The 24,943-nt window shown below is 33.5% G+C and overlaps 1 long non-coding RNA gene across 1 annotated transcript in view; it reads left to right on the top strand.

The window, feature by feature from the left end:
* The window catches only part of LOC141570618 (uncharacterized), a 424,578-nt gene that overhangs the window by 188,952 nt on the left and 210,683 nt on the right, over nt 1-24,943 (top strand). The window contains exon 6 of the long non-coding RNA XR_012494826.2: nt 2,767-2,818. This is a non-coding gene — a long non-coding RNA (uncharacterized LOC141570618). The remainder of the gene's footprint in view (nt 1-2,766; nt 2,819-24,943) is intronic.

Here is a 24,943-nt window from a genome sequence, read left to right on the forward strand (position 1 = left end):
GAAATTACCAAAAAGAATCCATTCACATATCTTGTCTTACCTATAAAGAACATGAATTTGGTGGTAGTTATGCTTTAAGCAGACATTAGAAGAAATAATTTGAAAATGACTAATCTGTGCTGGATTTATTCCTGTTTGCTCTGACGTATTTATGACCATATAAAAAGGAACGGAAAGGGAGGAGGCAGAGTACTTTTAGAAATGTTGTCTTTGTTCTCTGATTCTTTCTCTATTCTCTCCTATCAGGACTGTATTCATTTGCATAGCTTCAGCCATAACCTCTATACAGATACTCTCCAATCTACATCTACAATCTCATTCTCTCCTGAGAGATGGTACCATATCCCCAAAGAACATGAGGCATTTCCACTTGACTTTATTTCAAATTCAATATGTCTAAAACAAGACTCATGACCTTCTCTCCCAAAGTGACATCCACTCTTGGCTTGCCTATTTCTCTTAATGACAGCACTATTCTTCAAAGCGTACAACCTCTAAATCTTGGACTAAGCTTTGTTTTTTCTTCTCCTGACCAACCCCCACCAATCCCCAATATAATTAATCACTGCTTCCTGATGATTTTTTCTTAGTTCCTCTAGCATTTGTGTTTTACTCTCAAGGCCTCCATTTCTGACCCTATTTCAGGTCTTCATCATCTCTTACTTGAACTACTATTATACCTCCCGTATTAAGGTTTTCTTATAGAATTAAGGACTTGATCAGAACTTTGAAGAAAGGAGCATGAATATATTTTAATGAGAAATGTGTATGTTTGTACATACGTAGATATAGGTATACCTAATTAAATACTCCATAGCTATTATACGCGTATGTATGTACCTGTGTGTACATATGTGTTTGTTTGTATATGAGTCAGCCTTGCCTCCCTTTTTCCTTTCACCTGCCAGGTCAGTTCTCTTTGAGTTCCTATAAGTTCATAACTTATTATCCAACATTTTTACTGTTACCACCCATCTGTATTACCATCTCTCATTTCAACTGCAGTAATATTCTTCTTAATGGTTTTCCATGCTTCCATACTTGCAATTATAATCACCTTTCCATATAAGAAACATAATGATTCTATCCTGCATCAAAATCCCATTGGCTTTTAAAATAAAATACATTTTTGTCTTTATCTGCAATTTGCTACATGATTTCCTCTTTTCTCCATCTTGCTTGACCTCATGTCAAGTCTCTCTCCCTTGATCATTTTTATAGCCATACTGGACTTTCTTTTTTTTTTTTTTTTGGCCTTTTTGAGCCCAGCAGACTCATTTTCACACTAGAAACTGAAAAGACCCTCCAGAGATGTTTGCACGATTTGACTACTTCTTGGTATTCAGTTCTTGCCTCAACTGATGCTTCTTCAAGACATTTTTAATGACCATCTTTTCTAAAATAGTCAATCCTGCCCCTAAAATCACTCTATATTCCATTTCCTGGTTTTATATTTTTGTAGCACTTACCACTGGTGAAAATTAATTACTTTGGGCCTGACCGGTGACTCTGGTGGTTGGAGCGTGGTGCTCCTAACGCAGAGATCTCTGGCTCTATTCCCACATGGGTCAGTGAGCTGCGCCCTCTACAGCTAAGATTGTGAACAACAGCTCTCCCTGGAGCTGGGCTGCCATGAGCAGCTGGAGGTTGGCGTGAGCTGCTGTGTGCTGCATTGGGCTACCCTGTGCTGCCAGGAGCGGCCGGCAGCCCATGAGAGCTGCTCATAAGCTGCTGTGAGCAGCCAACCAATGACCGGTGATCGACTGCATCAGCCCTCAGGGGAGTGCAAGGCTCATAATACTAGCATGGGCCAGGGAGCTGTGTCCTACACAACTAGACTGAGAAACAAAATCTTGAAGCGGAGTGGGGGGGAGGCCAATCAACCCTCTGTGTCTGTGGGATTTGAATCTATGGATTCAACCAACTACAGACTGAAAATATTCAGAGAAAAATAATCCAGAAAGTTCCAAAAAGCGAAACTTGAATTTGCCACCCATTGAGCACTCTTCTCTACACAAAGTGATGTGGAGGCATACTGTGTTATAGTTTATATGCAAATATAGGTTATATGCAAATACTACACCTTTTTATATAAGGGACTTAGGCTTCCATGAATTTTGGTACCCGTGGGCCGTCTGAAACCAACGCCCCTGCAGATACAGAGGAACAACTGTATCATCATCAGCAGCAGCAACATCTGTCTCTCCAAACTTAAATATTTAAGTTCCAAGAAAGGGAGGCATCAGTGCTTAGAGCAACACTTGACATGTACTACTAGGCATGTGAAAGCAGGAGTTTTCATTGAGCAAATTAAAAAGAAGGATGGATATTGTCAGGACTAGTTAGACCTATGAGATCTACTCTTTGTATGAAGAGTCTCCCTGTATTCTTAATGCAATGTTTGATTTTATAAAAGGACTTTTTATGCCTTTTAAATCCAGGTTAGTTAGAGCTGTCTTTATACAAGATGAATTTCTTGGCTCATGTGGCATAACAAAAACATTCTCCAACTAAAAAAGATGAATAATTTCTAAATGCCATATTAAAAAAGCCTTTCTCTAGAGTAATTATTTCAGGAAATGTAACTAAATATTAAATGTGAACACTTTAATATTCTTATTCAGATAGAGGAGTACATTGTATCTATTAGTAATAACACAATTATATAGTAATATGTGCCAAACATTCTTTTAATAACTTTATGTATATTAACTCATTTGTCTCCATGACTCTTGAGGAAATTACTATGACTCTTTTGTTTTACAGATGAGGAATTGATATACAGAGAAGTTCAGTAACTTGCCCCAGGATACAACTGGTAAGTGCAAATGCTTTTAGAATCTGTATGTTTAGCACATGACTTTCTATTCTTAAACCAAAATAGGGCAAAATTAAAAGAGAACAGGATTAGATTATGAGAAAGAAAAATACCAATAAGACAGAAACTAAAATTTGAGGCAGTAAATAGCAGACTAACAATACACAAATAAACTTGGGAAACATTTCTGGAATACGTAGAAAATGGAGAAAAAAATAGTGGAAAAAATATATTTGAGATAGTAGACAACAGAGAACAAATCATGATGATACCATCATAAATATTAGCTATTATAGTATAAACAAAGTGAGCATATGAAATAGGAATTATAATTAAAATAATATTAATAGACAAAGACTACAATTAACCATATTCTAAATCTCACAAAGACCATGTAGATTCCAAACAGGGTTCACTGTGTTACAAGGTAACTAAAAGAAAAAGAATACACACAGACACATAATCAAAAATAAAGACTTCTAAAAAATTCTGAATCAAAAAAAATTTACTTAAAGGAAAATAAAGATAGAACTATTTAAAACAATGAATGACAAAGATGAAACACTGTTTTCATAGCTTTAAGTGAAAAATAATTGTGATCTAAGACTTTTTCCCGTCCAGCTCAGCTACCATAAACATACCAGAAGTAAAACATAACATACCAGAAGTTATGTTTTAAAAAAAGTCTCAAAAGATGTTTATGTTGTGACACTGATTGACAAATTAGAATAACTCAAGAATAAAGGTAGCAAAGATGTAAGAAAACTGATGAAATTTGAAATTAATTAAAGAAAATTGAAATTAATTAAAAATATGACTACTTGATTAATACCATTAAGACCTAATTAAAAATATATGGATGCTGATAAGCATAAAACATCTAATACCTTACAAAATATTTAATATAAACACATTTAAAATTACAAACATACTTTGTTTAAATATGTTCAAGCATATTCTCATTTTTGGCTTGGAAATATGATTTCGTCATCTGACCAAATATATCTTCAGTTCTTATGAAATTTACAACAAAATCTGTCTTGCCTTATATTATTCTATAATTATACTTTTTGCACTGTGTACTATTAAAAATATATTTGATCCACAGATATTTTTATGTATTTTAGCGTACTACAAATAACAGGATATCATGACAATATGGTCTAGACAATGATTTATTTTTCCTTGGTGCAAGAAACCAGGAGGTAGTGGTTCTAGAGTAGGGTTAGGGGTTCAATGCCATCAGGACTTAGGATCCTACGGTGTGTAAAAGTATAGGCCTTCATATATTCATAACTTGGCCCCAATTCTATCTAGATGTGTGGACCTGGTCAGATTATTTAACCCCTCTGAACTTCAGTTTCCTCATTTCTATAATTAGGATAATGACAGTACTCCCTTAAGGTTTTTGTAAAGAGGAATGATAAAATGTCTGGTACATAGTAAGCAAGTGAAAAGTGATAGCTGTTACTATTGTCGTTAATATTATTGTTATTACTATGTAAATATATTGCTGAACTGAAGATTCCTAATTAGTGAATGATGTAATAATGACCAAATAAGAAAACAAAACATTTAAATCATTGATTTAAATTTGAGAAATATTGAAAGTTATAGCTTAGTTTCAAATATGTACTATTAGAGATGTATAAGTAAACTGAATGGAACGGTATGAAATAATGAAAATCAGAGTGAACATTATTATTTAACCCTGTAATTAAATTATAAGTGGAGAGAGAAAACATTTTTTATTAATTATCAGATAAGGTTAATTAAATCAAAATTAATGAAGTTTTCCTGTCAATTGCTTTAAAGATGCTTAAATGGTGAAGAATAATAAATCACAGTAATGCAGAGAAGTCTAAACCAATGAAGTATAGTACCTGACTTAGCTGCTCGGGGTGATAGCTCACAACCCTATTCTTTCCTTTAATGCTACTTGATCAAAGTTTCTCATGTGACTCTTTCAAATCTTGCCATATTTCAACCTTCTAGTAAATAGACATTAGTCCCCCTAGACAGAGCCTTCTTGTTACCTTTAGAATAACAATTCTACTCTTTCTTAGTAATAGAATTCTGACTTATTCTAAGAAGCTGGACAATTTTCCAGCTTCTCTTGTAATTCAAGGTGGACAGTAAAATATGAATAGAAATTATTGGATGATACTCTAATGAAAGCTTACTGAGAGTAGTACCACACAGTTGGCGTATATCTTATTTTATTATCCTCCCCAACCTGTTAGTGCTCAGAATTCAGACAGGATTTCTGGAATTCAGTACTCATCTAAGACTATTATCCTGTATTGAGAAGAAACTTCCTGGGCTAAGAATGACAGAGCATAAAGACAGCAGGAGGTTCTATCTTTGATAACCCATGGAGCCACCATACCTAAACCAAGAATTATCTACTTTTCTTCAGAAGAAAGAGAATTAAAGATTGATCTTGTTCAAGCTGTGCTCTTCATGACATTAATTTTTAGAATTTATTTCACACATTTGAAAGACCTAAAATGTAAAACTAAAGGACAAGATGGTGGATGTTCTACCTCTTTGAAAAGTATTGTGTCTTTATACAATAACAATTTATGCCCATCATCTCTTTCTGATCCTGTTACTACTAGGTTTTTTCTCTTATTAAATTTTTGAATTCTCATCTATTTATCTCTCTTTCTTTTAAGTTTATTGGGATGACAATTGTTAGCAAAATTACATAGATTTCAGGTGCACAATTCTGTATTACATCACCTATAAATCCCATTGTGTGTTCACCACCCAGAGTCAGTTCTCCTTCCATTACCATATATTTGATCCCCCTTACCTTCATCTGCCACCCCCCTCCCCCCTTACCCTCTGGTAACCAGTAAACTATTGTCTGTATCTATGAGTTTCTGTTTCTCATTTGTTTGTCTTGTTCTTTTGTTGTTTTTGGTTTATATACCACATATCAGTGAAATCACATGGTTCTCTGCTTTTTCTGTCTGACTTATTTAGCTTAGAATTATACTCTCAAGATCCATCCATGTTGTCACAAATGGTCCTATTTCATCTTTTCTTACTGCCATATAGTATTCCATTGTATGTATATACCACAACTTCTTTATCCAATCTTCTATCAAAGGACATATTGGTTGTTTCCATGTCTTGGCCATGGTAAATAAAGCTGCAATGAACATTGGAGCACACGTGTCTTTATGTATAAATGTTTTCAGATTTTTTTGGGTAGATACCCAGGAGAGGGATTGCTGGGTCATATGGTAATTCTATTCGTAATTTTTTGAGGAACCTCCATACTGCCTTCCATAATGGCTGCACCAGTCTGCATTCCCACCAACAGTGTAAGAGGGTTCCTTTTTCTCTGCAGCCTCTCCAACACTTGTTACTATTTGTCTTGTTGATGATAGCCATTCTGACTGGGGTGAGGTGATATCTCATTGTGGTTTTTATTTGCATTTCTCTGATGATTGCTGATGTTGGGCATTTTTTCATATGTCTATTTGCCATTTGTATGTCTTTTTTGGAAAAATGTCTCTTCAGGTCGTCTGCCCATTTTTCAATTGTGCTGTTTGTTCTTTTGTTGTTGAGTTGCGTGAGTTCTTTGTGTACTTTGGATATTAGCCCTTTATCAGAGGGACTGTTTGCAAAAGCCTTCTCCCATTCAGTTGGTTGCCTCTTTATTTTGTCGGTGGTTTGTTTTGCTGTGCAGAAGCTTTTAAGTTTGATATGGTTCCATTCATTGATTTTAGCTTTTACTTCCCTTGCCTTTGGAGTCAAATTCATAAAATGCTCTTTGAACCCAAGGTCCATAAGTTTAGTAACTATGTTTTCTTCTATGCAGTTTATTGTTTCAGGTCTTATGCTTAAGTCTTTGATCCATTTTGAAATAATTTTGGTAAATGGTGACAGATAGCAGTACAGTTTCATTCTTTTGCACGTGGCTATCCAATTCTGCCAGCACCATTTATTGAAGAGGCTGTCTTTTCTCCAGTGTATGTTTTTTGCTTCTTTGTCAAAAAGTATCTGTCCATATTTATGTGATTTTATTTCTGGGCTCTCAATTCTATTCCATTGGTCTATGTGTCTGTTTTTCTGCCAATACCATGCTGTTTTGATTATTGTAGCCCTGTAGTAAAAGCTAAAGTCAGGGAGTGTGATACCTCCAGTATTGTTCTTTTTTCTTAATATTGCTTTGGCTATTCAGGGTCTTTTGTGGTTCCAAACAAATCTGATGATTTTTTTGTTCTATTTCTTTAAAAAATGCCATTGGGATTTTGATGGGGATTGCATTAAATCTGTATATTGCTTTGGGTAATATGGCCATTTTAACTATGTTGATTCTTCCAATCCATGAGCATGGAATATCTTTCCATTTCTTTGCGTCTTCTTCAATTTCTTTTAAAAATGTCTTATAGTTTTCAGCATAGAGGTCTTTCATATCCTTGGTTAAGTTTATTCCTAGGTATTTTATTCTTTTTGCTGCAATTGCAAAAGTAATTGTTTTTTGTGTTTCTTTTTCTGATATTTCATTGTTAGTATATAGGAATGCAATGGACTTTTGTACGTAGCCGGCAACTTTATTGTATTCATTGATTGTTTCTAATGGCCTTTTGGTGCAGTCTTTAAGGTTTTCTATATATAGCATCATGTCATCTGCAAAGAGTGGTCCTGCTTGAACTCTTCCAAAAAATTGAAGAAGAGACAGTACTCCCCAACTCATTTTATGAGGCCAACATTACCCTGATACCAAAAACTGGTAAAGACAACACAAAAAAAGAAAACTACAGACCAATAACTCTGATGAATACAGATGCAAAAATCCTAAACAAAATTCTAGCAAATCGAATACAGAAATGCATTAAAAAGATTATTCATCACGACCAAGTGGGGTTCATCCCCGGGGCACAAGGATGCTTCAACACCCGCAAATCCATCACTGTGATACATCACATAAACAAAATAAAGGACAAAAGTCATATGATTATATCAATTGATGCAGAAAAAACTTTTGACAAGATGCAACATCCATTTATGATTAAAACACTTAATAAAATAGGTATAGAAGGAAAATACCTTAACATAATGAAGGCCATATATGACAAACCCTCAGCTAATCTCATAATTGATGGTGAAAAACTGCAACCCTTTGTTCTACATTCAGGAACACGACAGGGCTGTCCCCTATCACCTCTGCTTTTCAACATAGTGTTGGAAGTCCTTGCCAGAGCAATCAGCCAAGAGAAAGAAATAAAAGGCATCCAAATTGGGAATGAAGAACTTAAATTATCTCTTTAGTTCATATATATATACACATATACATCTATCTATCTATCTATCTATCTATCTATCTATCTATCTATCTATCTCTATATATATATATATGTATATATTACAATATTGTGAGAATGTCATGATGTAATTATGTGTGAAAGTATTTGTAACTATGAAGTTTCCTTGAAAATTTCAAGAATTTTTGATGGTAGTGGTCACAATAACTGTGGGGAAGATAGTGTTCTTAGTCAAGCCATCTTGTTGTAGTTTTCTTTAACCCTAAAACAGTGTCTACCTAAGCTGTTTAAAACTCACCCACTGATGCATAACTAAAATTTGAAATAAAAGGTTAAAAGAAAATGAGGCAGGGAATAAGAAGAAAAGGAAAGGGACATATTTGGCTATCTTCTACAAGATTGTTACTGTGATCCATGCATTTACACATACTTCCTTATTTAATCTTTACAAAACCCCTGAAAGACAGATAGCATTATGCTCATACTGGAAAATTAGCATACTGAATTTCAAATATGTCAGTTAACTTGCCTAAGGTTGTAAAGCTAGGATTTGAAACCAAAGTCCTTCTTTCCATCACATGATTTTTAACCTTAGATCAGTTTGAATATAATTATAAATAACTTCACGTCCTAACTATGTTCATGTTCTAGCTATTTCTGTTTTATCTGGTTACAATGAGTGCTTCACAATAAAAATTTTGTAAAAATAAATTGTCTAGTCACTGTTTTGATCAGTATACTCTGTAAATTAGTGGCTGATATTTGTATTTCACGGAATACTTCTGACCAGTTAATTCTTTATGAGATTTTTACACTGGTCAGAAAAGAGAAAAGGATAAATACTATTGTGCAATATCAAAAATTTTACCAATTTAGAGTTTCCTGGAGAGTAACTTCTATTTACTGTCTGATAAATTGCTATGTAGTTATGGGACTCCACTCAGAGATAGGATTTCCTGAATAAGTTAAATTTTTGTTAACTGGTCATCAGCGTGTCATCATGAGGATCCAAGAACAAAATCTTTCTGTCCAAAAAGGTATGCCAACATATTGAGAATGTTTCATGAAAGGGAACTAAGCAAATTCTATGGCCCACAAAATTGCTATTATAGGAGGAAATATCTTAAAAATATTGAGTTATAATGTACATGGTCTTTTATAATTTACAAATGCTATCACATCTAATTATCTCATTTAATTTTCACAGTCCCATGAAATATACGTTATAATTATAGAGATAAAGAAACTAGAATCAGGAAATTTAAGAACTTTTTGAAGATCTCTCAGAGAGTAAGGAACTGACGCACAGCTTGAATCTAAGTCTTTTGACCAGACTAGATTTTGAACATTAAGGTAATGTGGCAGAGCCTCCAGAAACAGTGATACTTCGTCAAACATTTAGTTCTAAAATATTTTATTTTTTATTGATTCATTTTAGAAAGTCACTCCAAGACTCCTCATTTATGCATCCATTCATTGATTCTTCCATCAAGTATTTAATGAGTACCTCTTATGTGCAGATAACTGAGGTAGGTGAGCATGGAGAATACAGCAGTGAATAAATGAAACAAAAATTCCTGCCCTTATGGAACATATATTTCAGTGTGGAGGAGACAGAAATATAAAATAAATAAGTAAATGAGTTATATTTGTGTAACATAGCCATTCAAGCTTTATAGTTACACTGTTTGGATTCAAGTCCTAATGGCTCTACCATTGCAAGGTCTATAATTTGCTGGGCTTCATGTTTCCTAATATATAATGGAAATAAAATAGTAATAACCTCTCTATTTTTAAAGAGAAATTAAACTCATTTCTCTTTGAAGATTGAGTGAGATAATGGAAGTAAATTTCTAGAAGAATGGTTTGCTCAAAATTAGCCCTAGAGAAATGTTAGTTACTATTTAATAAGCTTATTGAAGATTTTATTTTGTTTTTTCTTTTGTTCTTTCAGTCATTCATTAAACACATAAAAAAATATCTACAAAGTTGTCTGTAATGTGGTTTCTGCTCTCTACTGTAATCTGGCCAGGGATTAGACAGTCAAACAGCAATGGACTAAGTGTCATAATAGAGGAAATTCGCAAGACCCTATACAGACATGACTCAAGAAACTCCTAACTGCTGAGGACTACTTTTAGTCTCCTAAATTGTTGTAACAAAGACAGCAAAGTACTACAAACTCGGTGCCTTAAAACAACAGACATTTATTGCCGTACAAGTTTTGGAGGCTAGAAGTCCAAGATTAAGATGTCAGGACCATGCTTCCTTTCCAAACTGTAATTGAATCCTTTCTTGCCTCTTCCTAACTTCTGGTGGTTTGCTGGAAATTTTTGATGTTCCTTAGCTGGTAGATGCATCACTCCAATCTGTGCCTTTGCTGTCACATGGCATTTGCCCTGGGTGTGTCTCTCCCCACATGGTGATCTTATTAGGACACCATCTATATTTGATTAGGTGCCTACTCTTTCCAGTATAATGTCATCTAAAATAATTACATCTTCAAAGATCCCATTTTGAGATAAGGTCATAGTCTGAGGTACTGAGGGCTAGGATTTCAGTATCTTTTTTAGAGTAGAAGAAGGAGATACAATTCAACCTATAACTGAGTTCAAGAGTCTTTGTGGGGATGGTGACATTTAATCTGATAAATAGATAAACATGAAATAATGTTGAGCTTTCTCTTTCATATTGAATGATTTAGTATATCTGTATTGTTTCCCAATAGTTAGTTATATTTTCTTTGTCTCTTATGATATCTGCACTGAAATGTAAAGGGCTTAAAGAATAATTATATGTGTGTTTTTGTTAATTACTAAACTTTATTTTTTAGAGCAGTTTAGGTTCACAGCAGAATTGATCGGAAAGTAGAGTTCCCATATACCCCTTGTCTGCACATGTGCAAACCTGCCCCACTATCAACATCCTGCACCAGAGGGGTGTGTTTGTTACAATTGATGAACCTACGCTAACACATCATTATCACCCAAAGTTCATACTTTACAGTGAGGTTTCACTTTTGATGTTGCCTATTTGATGGAATTTGAGAAATGTATAATGACTTGTCTCTACCATGGTAGTTTGATATAAAATAGTTTACCCTAAAAATTTTCTGTTTTTCACCTATTCATCCCCCCAACCACTGACAGCCACTTATCTTTTTTTAAATTTTATTTTTTTTAACTAAAGCTTATTGTGGTGACAATTGTTAGTAAATTTACATACCATGTTTCCCCGAAAATAAGACCTAGCCAGACTATCTATCAGCTTTAATGGAGCAAAAATTAAAATAAGACCCAGGTCTTACATACTATAATATAATTAATATAATATAATATAATATAATATAATATAATATAATACCAGCTCTTATACTAATTTTTGCTCCAAAAGATGCATTAGAGCTGATGGTCTGGCTAGGTCTTATTTTCGGGGAAACATGGTAGGGTTCAGGTGTACAATTCTGTAATACATCATCTATATATCACATTGTGTGTTCACCACCCAGAGTTAGTTCTCCTTCCATCACCATATATTTGATACCTTCTACCCTGTCCTATCACCCTCCTCCCCTCTTACCCTCTGGTGACCACTAAACTATTGTCTGTGTCTATGAGTTTTTGTTTCTTCATTTGTTTGTCATGTACCTTTGTTGTTTCAGTTTTATATCCCACATATTGGTGAAATCACATGGATATCGACTTTTTCTGTCTGGTTTATTACGCTTAGCATAATAATCTCAAGATCCATCCGTGTTGTTATAAATGGCACTATTTCATCTTTTCTTATGGCCAAATAGTATTCCATTGTGTATATATACCACAAATTCTTTATCCAATCATCCATCGAAGGACACTTTGTTTCCATGGCTTAGCCACAGTAAATAAAGCTGCAATGAACATTGGAATACATATATCTTTATGGATAAATGTTTGCAGATTTTTTTGATAGATACCCAGGAGAGGGACTGCTGTGTCATATGGTAATTCTATTTTTTATTTTTTGAGAAACCGCCACAGTGCCTTCCAGAATGGCCGCACAAATTTGAATTCCCACCAACAGTGTATGAGGGTTCCTTTTTCTCCACAGCCTCTCCAACACTTTTTATTATTTGTCTTGTTGATGATAGCCATTCTAACTGGTGTGAGGTGATATCTTATTGTGGTTTTTATTTCCATTTCTCTGATGATTAGTGATGTTGAGCTTTTTTTCATTTGTCTATTGGTATTTGTATATCCTCTTTGGAGAAATGTCTATTTAGGTCCTCTGCCCGTTTTTTAATTGGATTTTTTAAAGTTTATAAGGGTGACAATTGTTAGTAAAGTTACATAGATTTCAGGCGTACAATTCTGTAATACATCACCTATATATCACATTGTGTGTTCACCACCCAGAGTCAGTTCTCCTTCCATCACCATATATTTGATTCCATTTACCCTCATCTACCACCCCCCCCCACCCCGTTACCCTCTGGTAACCACTAAACTGTTGTCTGTGTCTATGAGTTTTTGTTTCCTCATTTGTTTGTCTTGTTCTTTTGTTGTTTTCAGTTTTCTATACCACGTCAGTGAAATCATACAGTTCTCGACTTGTTCTGTCTCACTTTTTTCACTCAGCATAATAATCTCAAGATCCATCCATGTTGTCGCAAATGGTACTATATCATTTTTCTTGAGGCAAAATAGTATTCCGTTGTGTGTATATACCACAACTTCTTTATCCAATCATCTATAAAAAGACACTGGTTGTTTCCACGTCTTGGCCACCGTAAACAAAGCTGCAATGAACATTGGAGCACACATGTCTTTATGTATAAATGTTTTCAGATTTTTTGGGTAGATACCCAGGAGAGGGATTGCTGGGTCATATGGTAATTCTATTCGTAATTTTTGAGGAACCTCCATACTGCCTTCCATAATGACTGCACCAGTCTGCATTCCCACCAACAGTGTATGAAGGTTCCTTTTTCTCCACAGCCTCTCCCACACTTGTTACTATTTGTCTTGTTGATGACAGCCATTCTGACTGGGGTGAGGTGATATCTCATTGTGGTTTTTATTTGCATTTCTCTGATGATTGCTGATGTTGGGCATTTTTTTCATATGTCTATTGGCCATTTGTATGTCTTCATTGGAGAAATGTGTATTCCGGTCCTCTGCCCATATTTTAATTTGATTATTTTTTTTTCTTGTTGTTGAGTTGTATGAGTTCCTTATATGTTTTGGATATTAGCCCCTTACTGGAGGCATTGTTTGCAAAAATCTCCCATTCGGTTGGTTGCCTCTTTATTTTGTTGATGGTTTCTTTTGCTGTGAAGAAGCATTTTAGTTTGATATAATCCCATTCATTTATTTTAGCTTTTACTTCCCTTGCCTTTTAGGTCAAATACATAAAATGATCTTTAAACCCAAGGTCCATAAGTTTAGTACCTATGTTTTCTTCTTTGCAGTTTATTGTTTCAGAACTTATGTTTAGGTCTTTGATCCATTTTGAGTTAATTTTGGTACACGGTGACAGATAGCAGTCTAGTCTCATTCTTTTGCACATGGCCTTCCAATTCTTCCAGCACCATTTATTGAAGAGGCTGTCTTTTCTCCATTGTATATTTTTGGCTTCTTCGTTGAAAATTATCTGTCCGTATTAATGTGGGTTTATTTCTGGGTTCTCAATTCTATTCCATTGGTCTGTGTGTCTATTTTTCTGCCGATATCATGCTCTTTTGATTATTGTTGCCCTGTAGTACAAGCTAAACTCAGGGAGTGTGATACCTCCAGCATTGTTCTTTTTCCTTAGGATTGCTTTGGCTATTCAGGGTCTTTTGTGGTTCCATATACGTCTGATGATTTTTTGTTTTATTTCTTTAAAAAATGCCATTGGGATTTTGATGGGGATTGCATTAAATCTGTATATTGCTTTGGGTAATATGGCCATTTTAACTATGTTGATTCTTCCAATCCATGAACACAGAATGTCTTTCCATTTCTTTGTGTCTTCTCCAATGTCTTTCAAAAATGTCTTATAGTTTACAGTGTATAGGTCTTTCACATCTTTGGTTAAGTTTATTCCTAGGTATTTTATTCTTTTTGTTGCAACTGCAAAGGGATTTTTTTTTTAAATTTCTTTTTCTGTGATTTCATTGTTAGTATACAGGAAAGCAATGGACATTTGTACATTTATTTTGTAGCCGGTAACTTTACTGTATTCTTTTATTGTTTTTAATAACTTTTTGGTGGAGTGTTAGGGGTTTTCTATATATAGCATCATGTCATCTGCAAAAAGTGACAATTTAACTTATTCATTCCCAATTTTGATGCCTTTCATTTCTTTCTCTTGCCTGATTGCTCTGGCTGGGACTTCTAATACAGTGTTGAAAAGCAGAGGTGATAGGGGACATCCCTGTGTGTTCCTGAATGTAGAGTAAAGGCTTCAGTTTTCACTGTCATATATGGCCTTTATTATGTTAAGGTATTTTCCTTCTATACCCATTTTATTAAGTGTTTTAATCATAACTGGATGTTGTATCTTGTTAAATGCATTTTCTGCATCTATTAATATTATCATATGATTTTTTTCTTTGTTTATGTGGTGTATCACATTGATGGATTTGCGTATGGTGAACCATCCTTGTGTCCCTGAGATGAACCCCACTTGGTCGTGATATAAAATCTTTTTAATGCATTGTTGCATTTTATTTGCTAGAATTTCATTTAGGATTTTTGCATCTGTATTCATCATAGATATAGGTATATAATTTTCTTTTTTTGTGTTATCTTTACCAGGTTTTGGTATGAGGGTAATGTTGGCCTCATAAAACGAGTTAGGGCATATTATGTCTTCTTCAGTTTTTTGGAAGAGTTTGAGTAAGACAGGTATTAGATCCTCTTTGAAGGTTTGGTAGAATTCACTAGTAAAGGCATCTGGTCCCAGACTGGGAAGGATTTGGATGACTGATTCAATTTTGTTACTGGTGATCGGTCTATTTAGATTTTCCAGTTCTTTGTGATTCAGCCTAGGAAGGCTATATGTTTCTAAGAAATGTTCATTTCTTCTAGATTATTGAATTTGGTGGCATATAATCCTTCATAGTATTCTTGGATGATCCTTTGTATTTTTGTGGCATCTGTGGTAACTTCCCCTATTTCATTTCTGAATTTTATTTGTGTCTTTTCTGTTTTTAGCTTGGTGAGTCTAGCCAAGGGTTTGTCAATTTTGTTAATTTTTTCAAAGAACCAGTTCTTTGTTGCATTAATTTTTCTATTGTCATGTTGTTCTCCATTTCATTTAGTTCTACTCTGATTTTTATTATTTCCTTCCTTCTGCTGACTTGGGGTTTCATTTGTTCTTCTTTTTCTAGTTCTTTAAGACGTAACGTGAAATTGTTTATTTGGGATTTTTCTTGTTTTCTGAGATAGGCCTGTAATGATATAAATGTCTCTCTTAAAATTGCTTTTGCTGCATCCCAAAAATTTTGGTGGGATGCATTTTCATTGTCGTTTGTTCTGTGTATCTTTTGATTCTCCTCTTATTTCTTCTTTGATCCAGTCATTCTTTAAAAGTATGTTGTTTAATCTCCATGTATTTGTGGTTTCTCCTGCTTTCTTTTTGCAATTGATGTTCAATTTCAAAGCCTTGTGATCAGAGAATATGCTTGGTATGAGTTCCATGTTCTTAAATTTGCTGAGGCTAGTTTAATGCCCCAACATATGGTCTATCCTTGAGAATGTTCCATGTACACTAGAAAAGAGTGTATATTCTGATGTTCTAGGATGAAGTGCTCTATAAATGTCAGTTATGTTCATTTAATGTGTCATTTATGGCTGCTATTTCATTATTTGTTTTCAGTTTGGGTGATCTATCTATAGCTGTCAATGATGTTTTGGTCAATTTCTCCCTTTAGTTCTATTAGTAGTTGCTTTGTGCATTTCGGTGCTCCCTGAATGGTGACATAAATATTGATGACTGTTATGTCTTCTTGTTGTATAGTCTCCTTTATCATTGTGAAATGTCCATCTTTGTCTCTTGCTACCTTTTTTATCCTGAAGTCTATTTTATCTGATATCAGTATAGCTATACCTACTTTTCTCTGAATACCATTTGCTTGGAGTATCAGTTTCCACCCTTTTACTCTGAATCTGTATTTGTCTTTGTAGCTGAGATGTGTCTCTTGGAGGCACCATATAGTTGGGTTTAGTTTTTTGATCCAATCTGCTACTCTATCTTTTTATTGGTGAGTTCAGTCCATTTACATTTAGAGTGATTATTGATTTATGAGAATTTCCTATCATTCTGTCATTGTTTTTCTAGTAGCATAGCGTCTCCATTGTTTCTTTGTCTTTTTGTTGCTGTCTATTATTTCAGTTTGGTGGTATTCTATGATTTTTCCCTCTATTTCTTTATATGTTACATATTTCAGTTCTGGATTTTTTTTTTTTTTGGAGTGGTTACCATTAAGTTTATGTAAAAGAAACTTTGATATTTAGAGTATTCTATTTTCTCAGCATGCTTCCTTTCTCCATTCCCTTGTGCCAGTTGAGACCTTTACTCTCTCCCTTTTTATGTTTTTGTTGTCACAAATTATTCCTATTCATGCTGTGAGTTGAATTCTGTGGTGCAGTAACAAGTTGTCATTTTCTGCCTTTTTAAAGTTATTTTTTTTTCCATCTTTACCCTGTATGTTATGCTTACGTGTATAGTGTCCCATTTGGTATAGGGGTTGCCATTTCCTGCTTCTGTCTGTTCATAATACTACTCATGGTTTTGTATTATTTTGCTTTTTTGTTTCAGGTCAAATAGCCTCCTTCAGTATTTCTTGTAGTGCAGGACGTGTGGTAGAAGATTCCCTCAGCTTCTGTATTTCTGTAAAGGTCTTTATTCCTCCTTATCTAAAGGATATCTTTGCTGGATATATCATTTTTGGCTCATACTTTGTTCTTCTCCAGTATTGTGTTGGCTTTTGTGACTTATTTATATCTCCAAATAATCTTTAGAGTCCCTTTGTCAAAATTGCATAAGATAATTTTCTGGGATTTTGACTGGGATTGCATTGGATCAATTCATCAAACTAGAAGAACAGACATCTTAATATTGAGTCTTATTGAATGAATATGAACTGTCACGCCACTTACTTAATTATTCTTTGATTTCTTTCATTGGGATGTTGTAGTTCTCTTATAGAGACCTTGTTCATATTTTGCTAGATTTATACCTAAGTATTTCACTTTGAGGTGGTTGTGTTTTTAATTTCAAATTCCACTTGTTCGTTGCTGGTATATAGAAAAGCAATTCCTGCAACTTTGGTATACAGCTCATAGTTCCTGGAGGTTTTTTGCTTGTTTGTTTATTTTCTTTTGGATTTTCTACACAGAGGATCATGTCATCTATGAACAAAGATACATTGTATTTTTTATTGCTAATAATTGTATGCCTTTTATTTTCTTGTCTTGTTTAACTTCATTAGCTAGAATTTCTAGTACAATGTTTATATCCTTGCCTCATTTCTGATCTTCCTGGGAATTCTTAGTGTTTGTCACCATTCAGCCTGATATTAGCCTAGGGTTTTTTGTTTGTCTTTTTTTTTTTGCTTTTATTGGGAATATTGGGGACAATGTGTTTCTCCAGTGTCCATCAGCTCCAAATAGTTGTCCTTCAATCTAGCTGTGGAGGGCACATCTGAACTCTAAGTCCAGTTGCCATTTTCAATCTTAGTTGCAGGGGGTGCAGCCCACCATCTCATGGAAGGAATTGAACTGGCAACCTTGTTGAGAGCTCGCGCTCTAACCAACTGAGCCAACTGGCCACCCCTCTGTCAGCTCAGCGGCAGCTCATTGTCTTCAGTCTAGTTGTGGAGGGTGCAGCTCACTGGCCCATGTAGGAATAGAACTGGCAACCCTGTTGTTCAGAGCTCGCGCTCTAACCAACTGAGCCACCCAGCCCCACCTAGCCTAGTTTAATTGTATAATAGACATTCCTTATCAAGTTGCGGAAGTCCCTCTCTATTTCTAGTTTACTGAGAGTTTTTATTATAAACAGGTTTTGTATTTCATTAAATATTTTTTCTGAATGAATAGATATTATCATGTGGTTTTTCTTTGTTAGCCTGTTTGATACAATGCATTATATTAATTGGTTTTTTAATGTGAACCAGCCTTGAATACCTGGGAAAAATCTTACTTGATAATGATATATTATCCTTTTTAAATATTGTTGAATTCAATTTTCTAATAGTTTGTTGAGGATATTTACATATATGTTTATGAGGAATATTAGTGTATAGTTTTGTTTTCTAGTGTATAGTTTCCGTCTTTGTTTGAGTTTTGGTATTACGGTAATGCTGGTCTCATAGAATGAGTTGGTTAATATTTCCTCTGCTTCTGAATTCTGAATTTTATATAATTGTTCTGAATTGGTATCATTTCTTCCTTAAAATCTTGGTAAATTCACCAGTGAGCCATTTTGTACCTGGTGCTTTTTGTTTTGGAAGATTATTAATTTCTTTAATAGATACAGGTCTATTCACATTATCCATTTCTTCACCTGTGAAAATTAGCACATCATGTCTTTTAAGGAAGTGGTACATTTCATATAAGTTATACAATTTATGGGCATAGAGTTGTTCATAGCATTCTTTCATCTTTTTAATGTTTGTGGGCTCTACAGTGATGTCCCCTCTTTCCTTATTAATATTAGTAATTTGTACCCTCTTTCTGTTTTTCTTAGTTAACTTGGTTAGAGGCTTATAAATTTTATTGATCTTTTCAAGGGACCAGCTTTTGTTTCGTTTATTTTCTCTATTGATTTCCTGTTTTCAATTTCAATACTTCTGCTCTAATTTTTTACTATTTTTTTCTTAACTTTCTACTGCTTACTTTGGATTTATTTTCTTTTTCTAGTTTTCTAAGATAGAAGGTTTGATTATTAATTTTAGATCTTTTTTGTTTTGTAATATCTGTATTCAATATTATAAATTTCTCTCTAAGCACTGCTTTCACTGCATCCCACAAGTTTTATGTTTATTTTCACTTAGTTCAAAATATTTTTAAAAATGTTTCTTGCGCTTTCTTCTTTGACTTATGTACTATTTAAAATGTGTTATCTCCAAGTATTTTAGGATTTTCCAAGCTATTTTTCTGTTTTCAATTTTTAGTTTAATTCTATTTCAGTCTGAAAGCAGACATTATATTATTTCTGTTCTTTTGAGTTTGTTAAAATTTTGTATTTGTTTTATGGCCCAGGATGCAGTCTATCTTGGTGAATGTTCCATGTGAGTTTGTGTATTCTGCTGTTGTTGGATAAAGTAGTCTATGGATGTCCACTATATCTAGTCAATAGATGGTATTGTTGGGTTCAAATATGTGCTTATTGATTTTTATGCCTGTTGTATCTGTCCATTTTTTTCTTTAATTTTTCTGATAAAATGGTATTGAATCTTCCACTATAATAGTGGATTCATCTGTGTCTCCTTGCAGCTCTATCAGTTTTTGTCTCAATATTTTGATGCTCTGTTGTTAGTTGTATATGTGTTAGGTATCATATGCCTTCTGAGAGAATTGACTGATTTATCATTATGTAATGTCACTCTTATTCTTGATAACTTTCTATGGTCTGAAGTGTGCTCAGTCTGAAATGAATGCAGCTGTTCCTTATTTATTTATTTATTTATTTATTTATTTATTTATTTATTTATTTATTTGATTAGTGTTATATGGTATATCTTTCTTAAGCTATTCACTTTCAATCTATATGTGTCTTTATGTTTAAAGTGGATTTCTTAAAGATAGCGTGAAGCTGGGTCTTGTTTTTGATCTACTCTGTCAATCTTTATCTTTTAATTGATAATTTAAACCATTAACATTTAAAGTGATTAATATCTACCATATTTATTACTATTTTTTATTTGTCTTCTTCTTTATTCCAATTTTTGTCTTCTACTTTTTCCCTGCCTTTTGTGGTTTTAACTGAGCATTTATACGATTCTATTTTTCTCTTCTTTCTTCACATATCAGTTGTACTCCCCCCAACCTGATTTTTAGTGGTCACCCTAGAGTTTGCAATACACATCTACAAGTAATTTAAATCTACTTTCAAATAACACTATAGCACTTTATGGGTAGTGTGAGTACCTTATTATCATAATAAAACAATCTTAATTCCTCACATCCCTTGTATCATTGTTCTCATTCATTTCATTTATACATACAAGTATGTAGTGTTGTGTCATAGTTTTAATTTGCAATTTCTAATGACAGGTGAAATTGAACATATTTTCATATGCTTACTGGCCCTCTTTATATCCTCTTTTGTAAGGTAACTGTTCAAGTCTTTTGCCCATTTAAAAATATTGCGTTGTTCATTTTTTTATTGTTGAGTTTTTAGATTTCTCTGTGTATTTTAGATAACAGTCCTTTGTTAGATGTGTCCTTCTCAAATATTTTCTCCTAGTCTCTGGTTTGTCTTCTCATTTTTTGATGTGTTTTTCTTGCAATGTATATTATAAAATTTTTCTAAAGTTATGTAATAAATATAAGTTTTTAAAATTTATTTTTGGAGGAAGAATTATTACAATCTAGGAAGTGGCCTGGTAAAATTAGATTTTATCTATTTTCTGATTTTTATGTATCCAAACATTGATTGCATTAGAATAATTATATCTTATAAATTATATTTAAAATTTGATGTTTTGTTTAATCTTGAAAACTACTAAATATTTCAGGTTGAAAGATTTAGAAGTGCTAAGTACTCAAATTATAGGCGCTATTAAAATAGTAATAAAAAAGGAAATAATTTTTAAATTTAAAATTTATTTAAATTAATTTCCAATGATGAAAATAAATTATCAATGAAAGTGAGAGACAAAAAGCACTTGAGTAATAAATAGAAGTATATTTGATAACTTTCAAACCTCCTTTTCCGTAGATAATTATTTCCACACTCACCAAAACTTATCAGCGTTTCCAATGAATTACATTACCGTGTTTCCCTGAAAATAAGACCTAACCAGAAAAGAAGCCCAAGCATGATTTTTCAGGATGACATCCCTGAACATAAGCCCTAATGTGTCTTTTGGAGCAAAAATTAATATAAGAGCTGGTCTTATATTCAGGAAAACGTAGTAGATAAACAGCAGTTTCAGTCCTTATCTTGCTTACCTTCTGAAGGCACCAAGTTACAGAAAACTAACAAAGGGAAAGACACTAGATGAAAAAAGGAAGAATACATGTCAGATTATCATAACTCATGTCAGATTATCATAACTCATTGAAGGTTGATTATATGGATAAAACTGTAAAACAGAATATTAACCCAATATATATCTAAAACATTGCAAAATAGGAAATATTTTAATCAAATACTATACTCAGAATAACAATGAGAAATACAGTGTAATCTCCATGCAAGCTCTGAAGTAATAAAATATCAGTTATTCCCGTTAGTATTATCAACATTTCATGAAATGCACCTCTTGATATCCCTTGGAAAAGGTGAAAATCCCCTGATAATACCTTAGCAATGAATAAGTGTAGTCAACCCCTAAGGAATTAGGACGGGAGGTTATAATAATAGATCTCTTGAGCCTAACCGACAAACTAAATTCATTTACTGAGCTGCAATAAGCTTACAGGAATAAGCAAACCAATCTGAAAAGCAGAATAAAGAATCTGGAGACATAAAAGTCAAGGTGACATAGAAATTCTCTGAGCTATGAAATAAATTTCCCACACATTCTGTCATTGACGGGTACAAGACATACCACTTGAAGCAATGTACTAGCTTGTTTACAATGGTGATGTCAAAGTCACTTTTCTATAAGGAGGCTTATCACCAATGATGGGGCAAACATTAAACCTGCTTATTAAAAAAATAACTACACTGAGTTTGCACAAAGATATACTCCTATACTGTGGATTTGTAATCACTACTAAGTGAAATTTACATGTTACGGAAACGTAGAATACCATATATGTAAAGTTTACACCTTATTGCATACATATGCACATGTTTACATATACATAGTATTGCTTCTCTACTATCAGAAAAGTGAGTTTTCTGGTGTGTTTTCCTTTGTTTTGTTTTTCATGAATCTATCCCATGCAAAGGCTGTTCAGTGTTGGAATCCAAGACTGAGACTCTAGAGACAAATAACCCGGGGGTGTGATGGAGAGCTGGTGTAAGAATATCCAGTGGGTTATTCTCTACCACCTAGGGAAAAAGAAGTAATCAAAGAGATTTGTTTGTGAGGAAATTTATAATATTGATCCTACTGGGGAAAAATCACCCTATTCTCAGCAATGATCTAGTAATACTCAAAATAGTAATATTCTGAATTTGTTGATCAGGCAATGTTTGGAGAAGCAGTAACTGTTCAATAGTAACAGAACAGTATCTCAAGTTGGAATCCCTTTAATTGTGAAAATTATACAAGCCCAGAGATTTTCTTTGAAATTTAATTTATTTTGTATAGGTTTTTAAAGACTGGGTTTCTGTGTGACCAAAGTGTAAAATCAAAAGCAAGTCATATTGTACAACTCACATATTCTTTTTCTTAAAATTTGTTTCAGGCATACAGAACAACATAGTGATCAGACATTTACATAACTCACAAACTGATAGCCCCAACAGGTCTACTGCCCACCTGACACTGTGTATTGTTATTACATTATTGACTATATTCCTCATGCTGCAAGACATATCCCTGTGACTATTTTTAAAAAATCATAATTGACATTTAATATTATTTTGTATTAGTTTCAGATGTACAGTGCAGTCATTAGACATTTAATTTATGAAGTGATCCCCCCCAAAAATCTACTACCCATCTGATACTATACATAGTTTTTACGATACTATTGACTATATTCCTCATAATGTATTTTACGTTTCCATGACTCTCCTATAACTGTCAATTTGTACTTCTTCATTCCTTCACCTTTCTCACCCAGCCCCCCAGTGGCCCTCCCATCTACCCTGTTTCCCCGAAAATAAGACCTAGCCAGACAATCAGCTCTAATGTGTCTTTTGGAGCAAAAATTAATATAAGACCTGGTATTATATTATATTATATTAGACCTGGTCTTATATTATAGTAAAATAAGCCCAGGTCTTATATTAATTTTTACCCCAAGAGACGCATTAGAGCTGATTGTCCGGGTAGATCTTATTTTCGGGGAAACATGGTAGTAACCAAAAGTTTATTCTCTGTATCTATGGGTCTGTTTGTTTTGTTTGTTTGTTTATTATGTTCTTTAGATTCCACATATAAGTGAAATCATATGGTATTTGTCTTTCTCAGCCTGACTTATTTCACTACCCTCTAGGTCCATCCATGTTGTCACAAATGGTAATATTTCATTCTTTTTTATGGCAGAGTAATATTCCACTGTATATATGTACCACATTTTCTTTATCTGATCGTCTAATTGATGGGCATTTCAGTTTCCATATATTGGCTGTAGTAAATAACATTGCAGTGAACATAGGTGTATATATATATATATATATATATATATATATATATACCTATATATAGATTATATACATAGGTATGTGTGTGTGTGTGTGTGTATATATATATATATATATATATATGTTAGTGTATATATAGATTATATATATATATATACATATATATATGTGTGTGTGTGTGTGTGTGTGTATATATATATATATATATATATATATATATATATATATATGTTAGTGTATATATATTGGAAATAGTGTTTTGGATTGCTTTGGATAAACACCCAGGAGTGGAATATTGCTGGGTCATAAGATAGCTCATTTTTATTTTTTTGAAGAACCTCCATACTGTTTTCCATAATAGCTGTTCCAATTTGCAATCCCACCAACAGTGCACAAGGATTTCCTTTGCTCCATCTTTGCCAACACTTGTTGTTTCTTGATTTATTGATGATGGCCATTCTGACAGGTGCAATTCACATATTCTTACAAAATGAATATAAATTGATGTTTTATAAACTAGACCACAGTGTTGTATTTTCAATATATAGGAGTACTTTTACAAAGTGACTTGTCAGACCTTGCTTTTGCTTATGTGTATATGTTCATGAAAGTTTTTTTTAATGTAACTTAGTATGCAAAGTGTTTTGCTACATAAGCTTCCTTTTTTTCTAAACTTTATTGATTTTTCTAATTATAACATATCTGACGAGGTCATGTAGCATTGCAGTGCCCACAGGACTTTAGCATCATGCATTGAATATAGAAATAACTCAGAATGGCTTCTTAACTCAAATGATAGGAAGAGCTCCATGAAAGGCACCTGTAATTATAATTTTGTTCATAATAATAATGATAATGATCCTTAATTCCATCCTTTGTAATATACTTCTTATACCATCTGACTCAGTGGACCTGTTTCACTTTTCAGTATAGCTCCACCAAGTTTTTAGAACCATTAGTCTCAAGAGGTTTTGAAAAGTTTACCAATGTGATATTTGGCTTTAAATTTTACACTATAATCATCTGCTTGGACCTCAGGTGTCCATTTTGTATCACAATTCTGGAGTCCTGTATTGTTCTATTTGTTTTTACATCAATTAAAAGTCAATCTAGTGAGCTAAGAATTGAGAACCCTGCCTTGTCTTCTTCAATTCACTAGAGAGGTCACTACACCACTGTCACTTGTGGAGTCAATATTTTATGCATATATGAATGCATATTTGAATACCTAAAAAAGACGTTTTTTTAAAGTTTCATCACCTCATATCTGACTCTCCCTTCAGGTTCTTTTTGAGATTCTCTCAGGCCAGATACTTATCTGTTATAATACACCTGGAACACTATGTTTTGCCTTACTAGGCAGATAATCTTGAATTATGACTGA

Source organism: Rhinolophus sinicus, chromosome 3 (assembly GCF_057876585.1).
Source record: "Rhinolophus sinicus isolate RSI-liver-muscle chromosome 3, RSI-T2T, whole genome shotgun sequence".
Lineage (NCBI taxonomy): Eukaryota > Metazoa > Chordata > Mammalia > Chiroptera > Rhinolophidae > Rhinolophus > Rhinolophus sinicus.